The following is a 15,920-nucleotide window of genomic DNA, read 5'->3' on the forward strand; positions in this document are numbered from 1 at the left end:
CATATTGTATAAACATATTACATACATGATAGTTATGTTATCTGACAATGTTAGAAACAGGCATTTCTGACACTCTTTAATATTTTTATTTTTATGTAGGAATCATAACAAATGCCTACGGAACTTAATGTCTACAAAACTATTTCTGCTGTTTAAAAGATACTTAGCAACTGGAATGTTAACTTTCCTCTATTTGCATGAGTAGTTATGCTGTTGTCAGATTGAGATGAGTAACTCCAGGACCTATGAAAACTCTACTTTCTATTCCTACATCACTTCAACAATTCTGCTCTATCTAGCAAGTGATTTATGCACAAAACTCAAGGTGGGTGTTTGAAGACATCTTACACTTTCATTGGTAATGGCTTTATGTGGATAAAAATGCTATCAATTCTGAATTTTCCTTTCAGAATGCAAAACCTATGAAACATTTGAAAAAATATAACACTAGCAGAATCACCCTCCTTACCAATCCTCAAGATTTTGAAATGTTTAACAAACCTGAAATTTTTTATTTTTATTTATTTATTTATTTTGGTAAAAAAAAAAAAAAAAGCAGATAGGAAAATTCGGCCTATTTTTCGTAATAAGTATGTATGGGTCACTAGAGAGAGAGGGAGAGAGAGTGAATGGTCTTTCAATAACCTTAAACTACAATGTGTCCAAAAGGGGAAATTGGAGAGGCTCATGAAATTGAATTCTGATTGTAGAGAAAGTGCCAGAGCACCCAGCTCTGCACCTGGGAGTACAGAATTCTTAAAATGAGGGAATGCTTACCCAGATTCCTCCAAATATGGAATAACCACTTTGGGAAGCAACACATTTTAACTTTACTAGTTCTTTTCAAAACAAGATTGCCAAACTTTTTGAATAGGACACTAATAATACAAGAGACACACAAACAAAACCAAAGACAATGAAGAGACTCTATCTTGATACATGTGTGGCTACTTAGTCACGAAGGTTAGATAACTCAGGAGTCTATAAAAACTAGACTAGAAAAGACCAGGAGAGGAGTGAGGGTGGGAGATGGCTGATAGCTTCCTAAGTTCAAATGTTGTTTAAGACCAAGGGTATTATAAACACCATCACACAACAAGCTTTACTTTGTTAAAAGAATCAGTGTGAAGCTTTCATTGCTTTATCTAAACTTTTTGAGTTAACTGTTTTCACTCCCCGCTGCTTACCTCTGGGCTGAGTTCCTCTTTTCATGCCTGCAGATCAGAACATAATTGAACCTGCTCTTTTTCCCTAAAATGTTTTCAAGAACAAAATGGCTTAGCATCCCATAGAGAAAAACATTCCTGATGTTTAATTATACTTCTCAGTAGATCTAGAATTGTGGGATATTAAACCTGTTTAGTTTTTGTTTGACAAGAGATATATCTCTATTATTTTTATATTATGTTCCCCTTTGGACACTAGTCACAACATTTTTCTTTGTATTCTTTTTCTCTCTGCCTTTCAGATGTTTGCCTTCAGGGGCGCTGACAAAAAACATTTTATTTGGTGGATCTGCATTAGAAATCACTTCTTTTCCTAACAAGCTATTTAAAATGTCATTTGTGCCTTGTGAAGGCTTTTAGAAAAATTCAGAGACCGGGACCCAGATGACCCAAACTGTGTTTCTGCAAGGATTGCAATTTCCTTTTGAGGATTATGGTTCCAGGGAAGATTGCTTCTAAATATCTGTGAGAGAAATACTTTCCAGAATTATTGCTGTTGTTTACTCTATATTGATTTTTAGAGTATTTTACCTCACTTCATATAAAGGACAAATAATAAAATATCATTTAATTATTGTAATATTAAATATAATAGTGTAATTATTTCTCAAACACGAGAGATCAAAATGTATCCTTCAGGATGTGCTTTTTGACTACTGATGTTTAAGTACAATATAGCCAATTTTGGTTGTTTGTTCTACCAATTACACTTGTCTGAAGATTAAAAAGCCCGAGAATAGGAATTAGTGTAGCTCTCCTATACTAAATATCATCTAGTTATGAAATAAGAAGCTGTAAGAGTGGTGCTTTTGAAGAAAATTGACGTGTGAGTTAAAATATGCATTTCATTGATCACAAATGGATGAGAAATGTCACACAGTTATTACACAGAAAAGAGCTGATTTAAAATAGGTGACCTTTACCAAACATGTGTGAACAATTTCCACTGTTCATCAAAGTACAAGATATCTACATCGTCCATAAGGTGGATATGATGTTGGAAATGCATTAAACGGATTTCAGTGGTTACTGCCATGATAAGTGTTTTGAACTAATATAACTGTTACTATACTTTGTGTTCTTTGACATTTCATCAAGAGGACATAGGGAAGCAAAATTCTTTTCAGAATGTCAGGAATTTAATTGCTCAAGTAGAAGGAAGAATCATTGACTTATGAATAAATAACTTTGTTTTTAATTTGGAGGAGATCACTATTCTTTTTACAATGGATTTGGGCACATAAGTGCCTGTCACTTGGAATATAGTAGTGAATGACACAGGCATAGAACCTGCCATCAAAGAGTTTGAAGTATGGCATTATTCAATGATGTAATGAGTTCTAGGATTGGATTATAAGGGACATAGAGTGTGCTATGGAAACTGATAGAAAAGACATTTGAACTCCACGTGTAGGGGCCAAAAAACACTTGTATGAAATGTATCTTGAGTTCTGAAGGTCAATAGACAAAAAGTCAACTTACTGTGACAGACAGCAAACATGAAATCTCAGAGATAGGAACCAAATGATAGTAACCATGGCTGGGTCATAGACTGCTTGAGATTAGGCAAAAATAGATATGATGCAGCATCCAAACCCCACATAGAAATGGATGCAGCCCTATTCTCCATATAAAGATATGCAATCAACCTAAGGTTCTATACCTTAAGATATCTAACATATGGAATCAATCCATCAACAAATTACTGGATAAAGAAATGCAGTATAGGCCGGGGGCGGTGGCTCAAGCCTGTAATCCCAGCACTTTGGGAGGCCGAGACGGGCGGATCATGAGGTCAGGAGATCGAAACCATCCTGGCTAACCCGGTGAAACCCCGTCTCTACTAAAAAATACAAAAAAAAAAAAAAAAAACTAGCCGGGCGAGGTGGCGGGCGCCTGTAGTCCCAACTACTCGGGAGGCTGAGGCAGGAGAATGGCCTAAACCCGGGAGGCAGAGCTTGCAGTGAGCAGAGATCCGGCCACTGCACTCCAGCCTGGGCGACAGAGCAAGACTCCATCTCAAAAAAAAAAAAAAAAAAAAGAAATGCAGTATATATACACAATGGAATACTATTCACACATAAACAAGAATTAAATCATATCTTTTGCAGCAACATGAATAGAACTGGAGACCATTATCTTATGTGAGACAACTCAGAAACAGACAAATACTGCACGTTCTCACTTACAAGTAGGCATGAAATAATGTGTACAAATGAACACAGAGTGTGAAATGCTACAGGCTGGAGACTCAAAGGATGGGGGATGGAAAAGTATGAGGGAGGATAAATAACTTAATGGGTACAATGTATATTATTTGAACGAGGAATACACTAAAAGGCCAGACTTCATTCACCAAATACAATATATATTGCATACAACAAAATTATACTTGTACTCCTTAAATGTATACAAAAAAATATGTATCCAGTGGGGGTTTTAATTATGTCTTTAAAAAGTAGGAACACTACAAGAGAAGCCTTTAACATGGGAGTAATATCGCAAGTTTGTATTCAGAGACATCAATTTTCTGTCAGTACATAGCATTATCTTATGGAGAAAAGGAATATGGTAACACAGCCATAAGGCAAGTGACAGATGAAGGTGATAGAAACTGTGGGGAAACAATGATGGAAAGCCAGGGGAGAGAAAGTTAGAAGGCAGGATTAAAAGGACCACATGTTAATTGGATCTGTGGGAAGTGAGAGGTGGGAAGGCAAAGATGTTTGCTGGATTTCTAACTTGACACATTGGGTGGATTAGAGTGCCACTTACTGAGACGGTAAAGACAGAAGACATATAAAAGGTTTTGAGGCAAGATTAGAGAATGCACTGATATCTCCCTTCCTCTGCCCCTCCCTCCCTCCCTCCCTACTTTCTTTCTTTCCTTCCTTCCTTCCTTCCTTCCTTCTCTCCTTCCTTCCTTCCTTCCTTCCTTCCTTCCTTCCTTCCTTCCTTCCTTCCTTCCTTCCTTCCTTCCTTTCTTCCTTCCCTCCCTCCTTCCTTCCTTCCTTCCTTCCTTCCTTCCTTCCTTCCTTCCTTCCTTCCTTCCTTCCTTCCTTTCTTCCTTCCCTCCCTCCCTCCTTCCTTCCTTCCCTCCTTCCCTCCTTCCTTCCTTCCTTCCTTCCTTCCTTCCTTCCTTCCTTCCTTCCTTCCTTCCTTCCCTCCTTCCTTCCTTCCTTTCCTCCCTCCTTCCCTCCTTCCTTCCTTCAACAAATAGTTACTACCTCTTTGATAGACATTGATCGAGGTGGTGAGCCTGCAGCAGTAAATAAAGCAAGGTTCTCATCTTCACAGAGCTTACAGTCCAATTGGAGCAACCATCAGCAGGTAAGACACAGTAAATGTGAGATGAACAATAAGGAGAAAGAGATGGGGTGGGTGATATTTTAGGTAGAATGGTAAGAGAAAGCTGAACAATTAGTTTCAGCTAATATTAGCGACAACAAGCTCTGCACAAAAGGGTCAGAGTTTTTGCCAGAGTTAACCCTTAGTGTTCTCTCTCTGAAATAAAAATCTCAAAAGTTCTCATTCTAAGAATGTCAATCATGTTAAATTTAAATAGCTCACTTTGACTTTGATTATCCAGCAAGAGTAGAGGCAAAAATGTGGTCTTTTCTATTAGGTCACAGTCAGGAGGTGGGAGGATGTGAACACTTCTCCACGTCAGTCCTAGCAGATATGGCCATCCATATTCTTCACTTTTCCTGAACTCTGAAACTGAAATACATTCATTCATCTAATCCTGCAATACAGAGCCCCTGAAAATCACCTATGGATTTATAACTTCACCAAATTTAGGATCATTCAACTTTATTTGGTTCAAGGTTCTACACCTGAACTTTCATATATTCTTGGCACAGCATTTAGGTAAGTGACTTCCTCTCCCTTCAACCCCACTAAAACTTATTTTCTCCTATAGTATACATATTTTTGTTTTTCATGTGCCTTTTTATATATTTTAAAGTTTATTTTTTAATTGACATAATTATGATATAAAGTGTGATGTTTCAACATAGGTATACAATGTGTAATGATCAAGTTAGGGTAATTAGCATATCCATCACTTTGGAAATTTATCATTTGTTTGTGGTGAGAGCATTCAAAATCTTCTAGCTATTTTGAAATACATGTTATTATTAACTATAGTCATCATGCTGTGCAGTGGTACTAGAACTTATTTCTCCTATCTAACTGTAACTTTGACCAATTTCTTTCTACAATTTTTTCCCTCCCTCTGCCACAGTCTCTGGTAACCCCTAATCTACTCTCTACTTCTGTGAGATCAACTTTTTCAGACACCGCATGTGAACGCAATCATGAGGTATAAATTTGTCATTCTGTGCCTGGCTTATTTCACTTAACATAATGGCCTCCAGGCTCATCCAAGTTGCTACAAATGACAGAATCTCATTCTATTTTATGACTGAATAGTATTCTATTGTGTACGTATACCACATTTTCCTTGTCCATTCATCTGCTGATGGACACTTAGGTTGATGCCATATCTTGACTGTTGTACACAGTGCTGCAATAAACATGGAAGTGCAGACAACTCTTTAACATACAGATGTCATTTCCTTTGGATACAGACCCAGCAGTGGCATTTTGGGATCATATGGTAGTTCTATTTTTAATATTTTGAGAAACCTTCCTACTCCTGCCTATAATGACAGCATATGAATTCCCCTTGCTCCACATCCTTGCCAGCACTTGTTACTTTTTGCTTTTTTGATAATGGCCATTCTAACTGAGGTGAGATGATATCTCATTGTGTTTGTAATTTACATTTCCCTGAAGATTAGTGATGTTGAGCATTTTTTCATGCGCCTTTTGGCCATTGTATGTCCTCCTTTTGATAAATGTCTATTCGGATTGTTGGATAAGACCTCAAACACAGGTTTAGAAGCAAAAATAGACAAATGGGATTACATCAAAATAAAAAGCTTCTGCATAGCCAAGGAAACAATCCACAGAGCAAACAGACCTACAGAATGGGAGAACATATCTATAAACTATGCATCTGACAAGGAGTAAATATCCAGAATCTATAAGGAACTCAAACAACTCAATCAAATAGAAACACATAATTCACGTGTATTTATTTATTTATTTATTTATTTATTTATTTATTTATTTTTTGAGACAGAGTCTCACTCTGTTGCCCAGGTGGGAGTGCAGTGGCACGATTTCAGCTCACTGCAAGCTCCGCCTCCCGGGTTCACGCCATTCTCCTGCCTCAGCCTCCTGAGTAGCTGGAACTACAGGCACCAGCCACCACGCCTGGCTAATTGTTGTATTTTTAGCAGAGATGGGGGTTTCACTGCGTTAGCCAGGATGGTCTCGATCTCCTGACCTAATGATCCGCCCCCCTCAGCCTCCCAAAGTGCCAGGATTACAGGCGTGAGCCACGGCGCCCAGCCCAATTCACGTATATTTTTTTTAAGTAGCAGATAACATGTATTTCTATTTGAAGTAGTGAAAAATAAAATGTAAAATTCAGACTAGAGCACCAATAAATCTAGCTTGCCCTTCTGAAAATTCTTTAATGAGTTCTCATTATTCCTGGGTTAAAGTTTGCACCACTTACACAGGCATGAACGAAGCTGCTCTTTTTTACACATTCACCACTCCACTGTCATGTTCTATCAAACTAATGTGGTGCTGGAGGGTGTCAGGAATGCGCCCAACATATCTCTGTGCTTCAGCATGTAGTGTGATTTCCATTAGGAGCTAATGGTCTCTCTTTTCCTGTCTGTCTAAATTCAAGCTATTCTTGAATTTACAGATGAGGGAATTTTTCTTGGCCTCTCTGGTGAAGTCAGGAGCTATTTTTTTGTGCATTGACAGCAGTCTGTACATATCTTCCATGATGGCAGACCACAAGCATTGTGACTATTTCTTTTAGATCCCCTCTCCCACCATCAGGCTGAGCATATTATGCATAGGAACTAGGTCTTGCCAACATGTATCCTTAGCATCTAGCACAGCACCTAACACTTAAGAGGTACACAATAGTTACTGAGTAAATTCAATGGATGAATGTCAATGAACAAATATGGTTGAATCTTACACATTAAGATTTTATAATGTGTTAAAGCATTACCAACAAAAGCAAAAGTATTTGCCTCAGTTGTAATACACCAGCCACATAAATTAGGAATATTCACTCATTCTTGTTGAATACATATTTTTCGAGGATAAATTCTATGACAGACACTGTCTTAGGTATTGAGTTGCAGCTTTGAATAAAAGAAACAAAATCCCTGCCTTCATAGAACTCACATTCTAATAATGGGGAGTGGGGAAAAAAAAACAATAATCAAATAAATTTAAAAGTATATGGTTGATAAGATTTTAAACATTCTAGAAGAAAATAACAGGGAAGAGTAATTGGAAATTATGGGGGCAGGTTTGTAATTTTTAAAATGATGGTAATATAAATTATCCAAAATTTATATTAATGAAATATATTTCCCTCTATTGTTTGTAGATTTTAGCTATAAGAAAGAAATATGGTAGTTGAGATTAGAAAGGGTGAAAAGTTTAAATAGAGAAGAGAGATGAAATCAATATCCTTCCAATTCAGTGTTGGGAAAGAAGAAAGTTGAACTAACAAATAAAACAGTCTTAAGGCTACACTCCTATAATAAAGAGAACTGAGATGTTACTGGAGAAGTCAGCATTTTCAGGTAAGTTCTGAACTTCAGTACGGAGTTATCTTGGGTAATGTGCTAGCCAAAAACTTCTAGTTATTGGGAAGGGGGATTGGAGAAGCAATGAACACCCTGCCCCTCTTAATTGCAAGGAATTAAATATGTCAGTGATATTTACCTAAATATTTTGCTTTCTAAAACCTCCAATTATTCTATGTCCAAAATGGTTATGTAGAAATCAACAATAGATTAAATAGGCACACAACATTTTATATTATATATTAAATATAATATACATATTTCTCAGTGTTGACCTGGCTCAGAATTTTTCATCACCTTTCTGAGATGGGAAGAGCTTCTTGAGAAGATTGATCAACATCTGATTCAGGTGAGCTGGGCAGTGAGTCTCATCCTGTGAAACGTCCTCCAGTAGACACTAGCCCACCCATGGCAGCCATGGGGCAGAGTAGGGCAGTGGTTACCTGAGAGCAGCATTTCTCATCACCAGTAGCGTCAACATCTCTGGCAGGCTGTCAGAAATGCAGAATCTCGAGCTACACTCTAAAACCACTAAAAAAGATCCCCAGATAACTTGCATGCCTGTTCTTAAAGTCTGGGATTTGCTGATCTACAGCAGCAGTGTTCAATTTGGGCAACATAATAGAGTTACCTGTGAAAATTTTTTAAAAATCCCAATAATTAGGCCACATTCTTATATATTCTGTTTTTTTTTATCAGAATTAACTGCATATGTCTCAAACTGTGGTTCCTGGTTTCTTTTTTACAACTCAAAGAAATCTACCAAAGTTTTGACCTACTAAACCCACTAAAGGTTTGACTTGTGTAATCAGCGCTCTAGGAATGAGATCCAGGAATCTGCAACTTTATTTAAGTCACATAGCAGTTGATTGCTATATATACCAAAATACAAGGTGTGGCTTGGAGAATGAAAAATAATGGATTCCACTGAAAAAAAAAAAAAAGTTTCTCTATGTTTATTATTTGAATCAATATGCAAAGTATGGAATTGAATACTTTTGCATATATACACTGGTAGCTGAACACTTTATCAAAATTTATAATTAGAGGTTTTAAATACCATAGTAAAATATGGATGAATTAGTATGAGGAAATAAAAATACTGAGTCTCTCCAGAGATAGACATTTAGATAGTTATTGTCATGACATTTAAAAATCTTCTACCACTGTCAGGCGTGGTGGCTCACGTCTGTAATCCCAGCACTTTGGGAGGCGGAGGTGGGTGGATCAAGAGGTCAGGGGATAGAGACCCTGGCTAACACGTTGAAACACCATCTCCTAAAAATAAAAAATAAAAAATTAAAAATTAAAAAAAATTAGTCAGGCCTGGTGGCGGGCGCCTGTAGTCCCAGCTACTTGGGAGGCTGAGGCAGGAGAATGGTGTGAACCCGGGAGGCCAAGCTTGCAGTGAGCCAAGATTGCGCCACTGCACTCCAGCCTGGGAGACAGAAGTAGACTCTGTCTCAAGAAAAATAAAATAAAATAAAATAAAATATAAAAGAAAAAAATTCTACCAAATATTCGTTATGTTGATAATAATAAAAAAAAATCATGCAAGAAGAATGTTTCTCTTCTAAACAAGCAGTCAGCAAACTTTTTCTATGAAAGACAAAATAGACAATATTTTTAGCTTTGCAGGCTCTACAATCTTTTTCTGCTCTACCATTCAACTCCAGCTTTGTGGCATTCAGTCAGCCATCGACAAGATGGAAATGAATAGCTGTGGCTGTATTCCAACCAAACTCTATTTACAAAAACAAATCATGGGCTATTTTTCTTGCCCCTGTGATACCAAGTTAGATTGTCCACTACCAGTGGTCAGATGGAACTTCTTTTTCAAGACTTGTTCAATTCCTTTCAACATAGGTAAGAAAGATTCAAAGAATTCAGTTGTTAATTTAGTCCTCATGACAAATAGGATGGTTTCTCTAAAATGGCTCCTAAGTTACATTCTCTTAAGAAACATCCATTTCATCTGTGTAAATCCAATAGGACCCCCAAAAAAGTATGTTCCAAAATTCAAATGTACTTACATAAACACAGTATTATGAAATGGTTCCTGGAGCTTTGGCAAGATCCAAGTGTTCACTGTTGCTAAGGAGAGAGGAGATCTCTGATTTTTCTACTTTATAGGTAAGGTGACAGTTAATAATAAAGCTCCCTATTTATCACAGTAACTATCATTTTCTGAGGACCTGAGCAATTGCAGATATATCAATTACCTCCTTTATTTCTCAGAACACTCCAATGGGATAGGTACTGTGATCGGCTCAATTTTAAATAACATAAAAACAAAGTTTTGACAACTTAACTGACTTGTCCAAGGCCACAGAGCTAGCAAATGCCCTCAGTTGGATTTGAACCAGGTAGTTGAACCTAGAACATACACAGCAACTAAGCATTACTGCCCCATCCATTGTCTACCAGAAACTATGAACATGTAAGATACTGAGTTAGTTGTAATATTTTCGTTTGTAAGGGAAATAGATGTGCTCAATTTGAATGGATTAACAGGACTAAAACTACAGAGAAAAATATGAATGTGAAAAATGGGGAAAAGTCTCACCACTGCATGGTATGCCTGGAATACCATACAGGATGTCGACCCAGGATAACACAGTACCTCCTCCAAGAAGCACTCTTCTCCTCTTGTGCTTAGCTATTGGGGTAAGTTAGAAAATGTATCTGTTCTTACTGACCTAAGGCAATTAACCTCTTTTCTTTCCTTTCTACTGGCCTCATTACTGCAGCTTATTCATGATTTCTAAGACTGTCCTTTCTATGTTTCTCAGCTTCTTTTCCTGGCCACGAACTGCTGAGGCTCCACATGGTATTTCATATGTAAGATAACCAAGTCAAATATTTGTTATTTCACACAGAACATTTTTATTGGCATGGTTCTCCTGGAAGGCCACATGGTGACCACTGGCCAGTCTAGAGAGGGCGGTCTTAGACCTTAGCACATTCATTTCTCATCAAACCTACTGTGGCCAGTAAAGCCTGGACACATGGTCATATTTTCTTGGTGGAAACACTTATGCATTGTGAACTTTCACCATTACAAGCTCTTCTGCAATATTGTTCTTTACAGATCATGCTCATTCTTTTGGAACAGTAATACAGAAGGTAATGTGTACATATTTTGTTTTTTCTGTTATTCTTATAGGGTAAGATTAGGATAAGCCAGCCATTTTCCAAAAACCTCGAGAATTGAAAGTATGCTGGTTGGTTGTTAGAGATTATACATATATTTGCCTTGATCATATTTCTAGTCATTGTGGAACCTGTTATTTACAGTATCTGGTACAATGTCATCTCTTTCCAGATTTGGGAACATGTTGGAACACAATAAATTATCATATTTTATAACCATGCAACCTAACTTCTAGTTACCATCTTAGCACATCCTTGGACATGACAGCTAATCATATTAAATTTTCCAGGTCACCTCTAATCTTATAACATCCCTCCCTTCTTGTCACAGGACTAGATCAAATATTAATTGAAAAATATTACCACAATATCAACATGATTAGCTACACCAAACCTCTGTGTACATATGGGAAAGTTTATATAAAGTCAGCAGAGCAAATAGACTCCTGAATATGTAAGTCTGTTTTTTCTAAAGTCCACTTCCAACATTCAATTCCAACAGTTAGTGTCTCTACCTTTTCTAATATTGTGTATATCTTTCACTATTAACGTGAGTTCCCCTTAACTTCCTTTTAATGTCATTTCAATACATTTAACATTGAATTTATAGCTCTACATTTTATTTTATCCTGAGAGTGTGTCAACCTCTCTTGGAAAGACGTATATGTTACAAATACTAAATTTCAGTAGAGACTTCGCTTACAGTAGAGTGCTTTTTCTGTCAGTAGTAATCAGAATCAGCTGGAAGCAAAGACTTGCACACTAACCTCTTTCAGAAACTAAAAGAACAAAGTACATGCTGGTTTCCAATACTGGTGGTGATGGAATTTACAAAATCATTTATTTTGTGTACAACAAGAGTTAACCTGTCCTAAAGGTAATATGATTACTTTGTACTATCTTAAAAATAGTCTTACAATATTCATGAGTATTGTGTCAAAAGCTGGAAACAGTCACCATATATGAGGTTACAAAAAGGTATAGTATAAAGTGTATGAGCTTTAAACACAGCCAGATCTGAGTTTGAATCATAGGTTCATTACTGTGTGCCCTTGGCCCAGTTACGTATGCTCTCTCAGATTCCAGCTTTTCTTCTGGAAAATGAGGGCAAATAACATCATGTTAACATTTCAACTTTCATATGTTTTTATATTTATCATTTATTCATATATAAAAAGTTTATAACTCAGCTGAATTGAGGAAGCATATGAGCTAGATCAGATACTGCCTATCTCTAGTGTCTTATTGAACATATTACTTACTGAGGAGCAAGTTATAGAACTTGAAGCAAGTTTTGTAAAGTTTTAAAAGATTACTTTATTTAAATTTTGAGACTTCCTATTCTAAGTGAGGTTATCCTATAAGATGTTTTCCAATCTCACAGAAGAAATAAACTACCCTCAATCAAATGAAAAATGGAATTCAATATAGATTAAGGAGGCAAATGCTAAGTAAAATAAATTGCTACTAATTCTCAATGGAACCCAAGATTTTCTCTATCCTCTTATCAGTATATTGCAAATTCAGACAACTATGATAACGGTAAAACTCCTTTAATCAATTGTATTTTTATTTTTTTAAAAATTAAATTTCTATTTTAAGTTCAGGGGTACCTATGGTGGTTTGTTATGTAGGTAAACTTGTGTATTGGGGATTAGTTATGTTTTGAATGAGAACTGCAATTCCCTCCATTTTTAAACGTAGGTATTTCATTAGACAGTAAACACAACCTTCGATGGACGTACTCTGGTCAGACACTTCAGTGGTCAATACGTCCAATAAAACGTTCATTGGGTCCGATGCTGCCGTCAATTCTGAAGTTGGCACAAGGACAGAGATGTTTTCAGTGACATGCAAGTTCGCTAGTAGCAAGTGTGTGCCCCTGTTTGGTTAATGTTGCCTCTTTCTGTTTATCAAGTTTGCTTAAAAGAAAATAAGAAGCCAAAGACTCAGTGACAGTCACTGTAGTCAACACATTCTTCTCTGAATTATCTTTCATTCTATTGAGAATAATCTCCCCAGGGAAAAGAGATAGAAGTCTCAGAACAAGAGAAGTAGATAAATGTCTTCAGGCTTTAGCTACAAACATACTGGTAACCAAGTACGCATCAGCCTTTGGGAACCTTGAAAATGGTTTACTCCTCTGGAAGAAGCAGTAACATCAACATCACACTGAAAAGCTCTCCAGAGAATTTCAGAATGATACCCAATTATTAGAAAGTGTTCTAACATCTTTATAAAATGTCCCGTCTCAAGAGATCCATAGAAGAAAAGGGGAGTCAGCACTTCAGGAAATACGAGTGCTCACTCTAAAAAGCACATTTGAGATACCATTATAAATCTTTATACAAAGCAGCTAGATATTTACATTTTGCTTTAACAATAGAAATTAATTGTTAAAAATCAATTTGTTTCAGTATTATAATATGCGATATTTTAAATAATGTTTATTTCATTATTTGAAAACTTTTATAGTATGTCATACAATATCAAGGTAAGTGATTGCTATTCTTCAGTATTTAGAGTGCAGACTAATACATCACATAATTATAGTGATATAATTATTTTATTACTCTTACATAGAAATTTATCATAATGTGGAGTAAAACCATCAGGCTATATTTACATGAGCTTAGTAAGGTAGAAAAGAAAAAGTTCAGGTAATTAAACTTTGGAAAAAATGTTGCTTACCATATCTTTCTAGATATTTTTAACAAACTTAAGAGAAAATGGGTATAAAAGAATTCATATGGAGTGGTTTAATCTGAATTACCTGGATAATTGCCCTAAATGATATAGAAAATGCAAGCTTAACTTCAGTTCATTATATCTTAACAATAAAAATGAAATGAAATATAAAATAGAATTTTTTATAAACACATAACTTTAATCTCTTATTGAAGAATTCTTTCAAAAACAAGCATTTTAGAAAGCACTTAATTTTCCATTGCTTTCTTTTTTATTAATTCATCTCATAAAAGAAATCCACTTCTCTTGAATAAGAACTATAAATTATATGAATGGTATAATAAGTCTTCTAGGTTCATTTTTCTTAATACTTGCAACAGAAACTATAACATTTAAGTTTTAAGGTCCACATGGATACTACTAAAATATTCAGGGATTTAGTCCTAAATCCTTAAACCAAAAGGGAGCTCAGGAATATTGCTAAAGTAGAAAGCTGCACAAAATCTCAACTCTCATTTGCAAATTTTCTTTCCATCTGATTTAACTTTGAAGGCTTCAGACTCAGATTTTACTATATGATATCAACAAACTACTTCAATCAAAATCAATTTACCTTGGCAAGGCACAATCCTCCAAATAGATTATTTAAAAGGTAAAATGAGAAATTAACTATCTTTTCATGTTCCCTTTTCTTTTCTCTTGATACAAGGCAGAATGAATATGTATCAAAAGAAACTGCCCTGAGATATCATTATCTCCAACGCCGTTTTCACTCTAGGACACTTGCTTATAAACTAAGCTTTTCCTGACACAAACAGTCACTTGCTGCAGTGCAGAATGTCAGTTTAGTCAGTTAGAACTTTCAGTGCAGAAATTCAGTGCCATTCAGTCACCCAGATAAAGCAGCACTTACCTTAATTGAAATTTTCTCTGTGAACGAGGTGAGAAATCCGTCAAATCAACCGTGAATGGGGTGGGGAGATCGAAGTTTTCAATCAACACCCTTCAAGTAGCTGCATCCTGTGCTCCTTTTCCCTGTTATGTTGAGCTCCTCACTGTCTAAGGAGAGAAAAAGATCAGCTGAAATCCTCCGAGGTTCCCAGTGAGTAAATGAGGACTAAGCGATGTTTCTGAACGGGAGATTCTCCGTGAGCGTGCTCCGTTTGGAGGCTCCCTAACTGCTGTGATAGACTCCTGGCAGGTCCCTGGAGCCAGGCGCTAATCATTGACCTGATTAGCAAGAACGCTCCGGGTGCGCAGGCAACACACGCCGAGGGTTGGTGGGTCTCCTGGAAACTGGAAAAGGCACCAAGGCCACTTGGGAATCTTGTCTTTTCCAGCCTAATGGATGAACTACAACTATGATTATAATTTGCAAGGGGATTAGCCGCCGTGCTAGCCATCGCAGGACTTAAACAAATGTGCTCTCTCCTGCTGTTTTTCAAGGTGCCTTCGTGTGAGATATTAGGTACAGTGAAACAATTAATAGACTGATACAGCTGATTGTTACGACAAGCTTAAAGCTGAAAAAATGTTTAAAGCGATGTGATCAAAGAGAAAGCTGCACTTGTCTCTGCTCCTCGCCTGCTACATACTTTAACCTTTGTCGAAGTAAAATGAATTTAAAGGTTTATTACAGCCCTCCAGAGTGCAACTCTCTGAATTTATAAAAAGGAAGTATTCATACTAAATAAGCATATTTGGCAGATTGCTACAGACACAACACTCAAACCACGGCGTGAACAGAGCCTTGCTTGTGTAGTTTTCCAAACGGCATTTTCAATTAGCATTACACTTGCAAAAAATGTTTGCATTGTACAATTAACCAGAGTAACGTAGGCGAGTACAATATTACATCTAACCGAATCATCTCTTTGATTATCTGTTGGAATACTGATTTATTAAAACAAAAACAAGCAAGCATATGAGAGGATCCAAAATATCAAACAACTTTTTAAACGTAGTTATGTGCCGTTACCAACCTGCTGGTCCCCATCCGTCATCCGCTCTTTCTGCCACTGACCACCTTCTCAGCACTTCCTCATCAAGTTCCTAGTTCCCTGAAGAGATCTAATTCTCTGGAAAAGGTCACTTAACTGAATGCCAAATCCCCAAATGGTTAATTTTTGACAGCTCTCACTTTTGCAGGAGAAAATTA

The 15,920-nt window shown here is 36.6% G+C and overlaps 1 protein-coding gene across 1 annotated transcript in view; it reads right to left on the reverse strand.

The window, feature by feature from the left end:
• The window catches only part of CDH12 (cadherin 12), a 485,928-nt gene extending 470,755 nt beyond the window's left edge, over positions 1 to 15,173 (reverse strand). The window contains exon 1 of the mRNA XM_028849358.2: positions 14,676 to 15,173. The gene's annotated coding sequence lies outside the window, so the exon portion shown is untranslated. The remainder of the gene's footprint in view (positions 1 to 14,675) is intronic.
• Between the last annotated feature and the right edge of the window lie 747 nt (positions 15,174 to 15,920).

The sequence above is a fragment of the Macaca mulatta genome, chromosome 6 (genome assembly GCF_049350105.2).
Source record: "Macaca mulatta isolate MMU2019108-1 chromosome 6, T2T-MMU8v2.0, whole genome shotgun sequence".
In the NCBI taxonomy this organism is placed as follows: Eukaryota; Metazoa; Chordata; class Mammalia; order Primates; family Cercopithecidae; genus Macaca; species Macaca mulatta.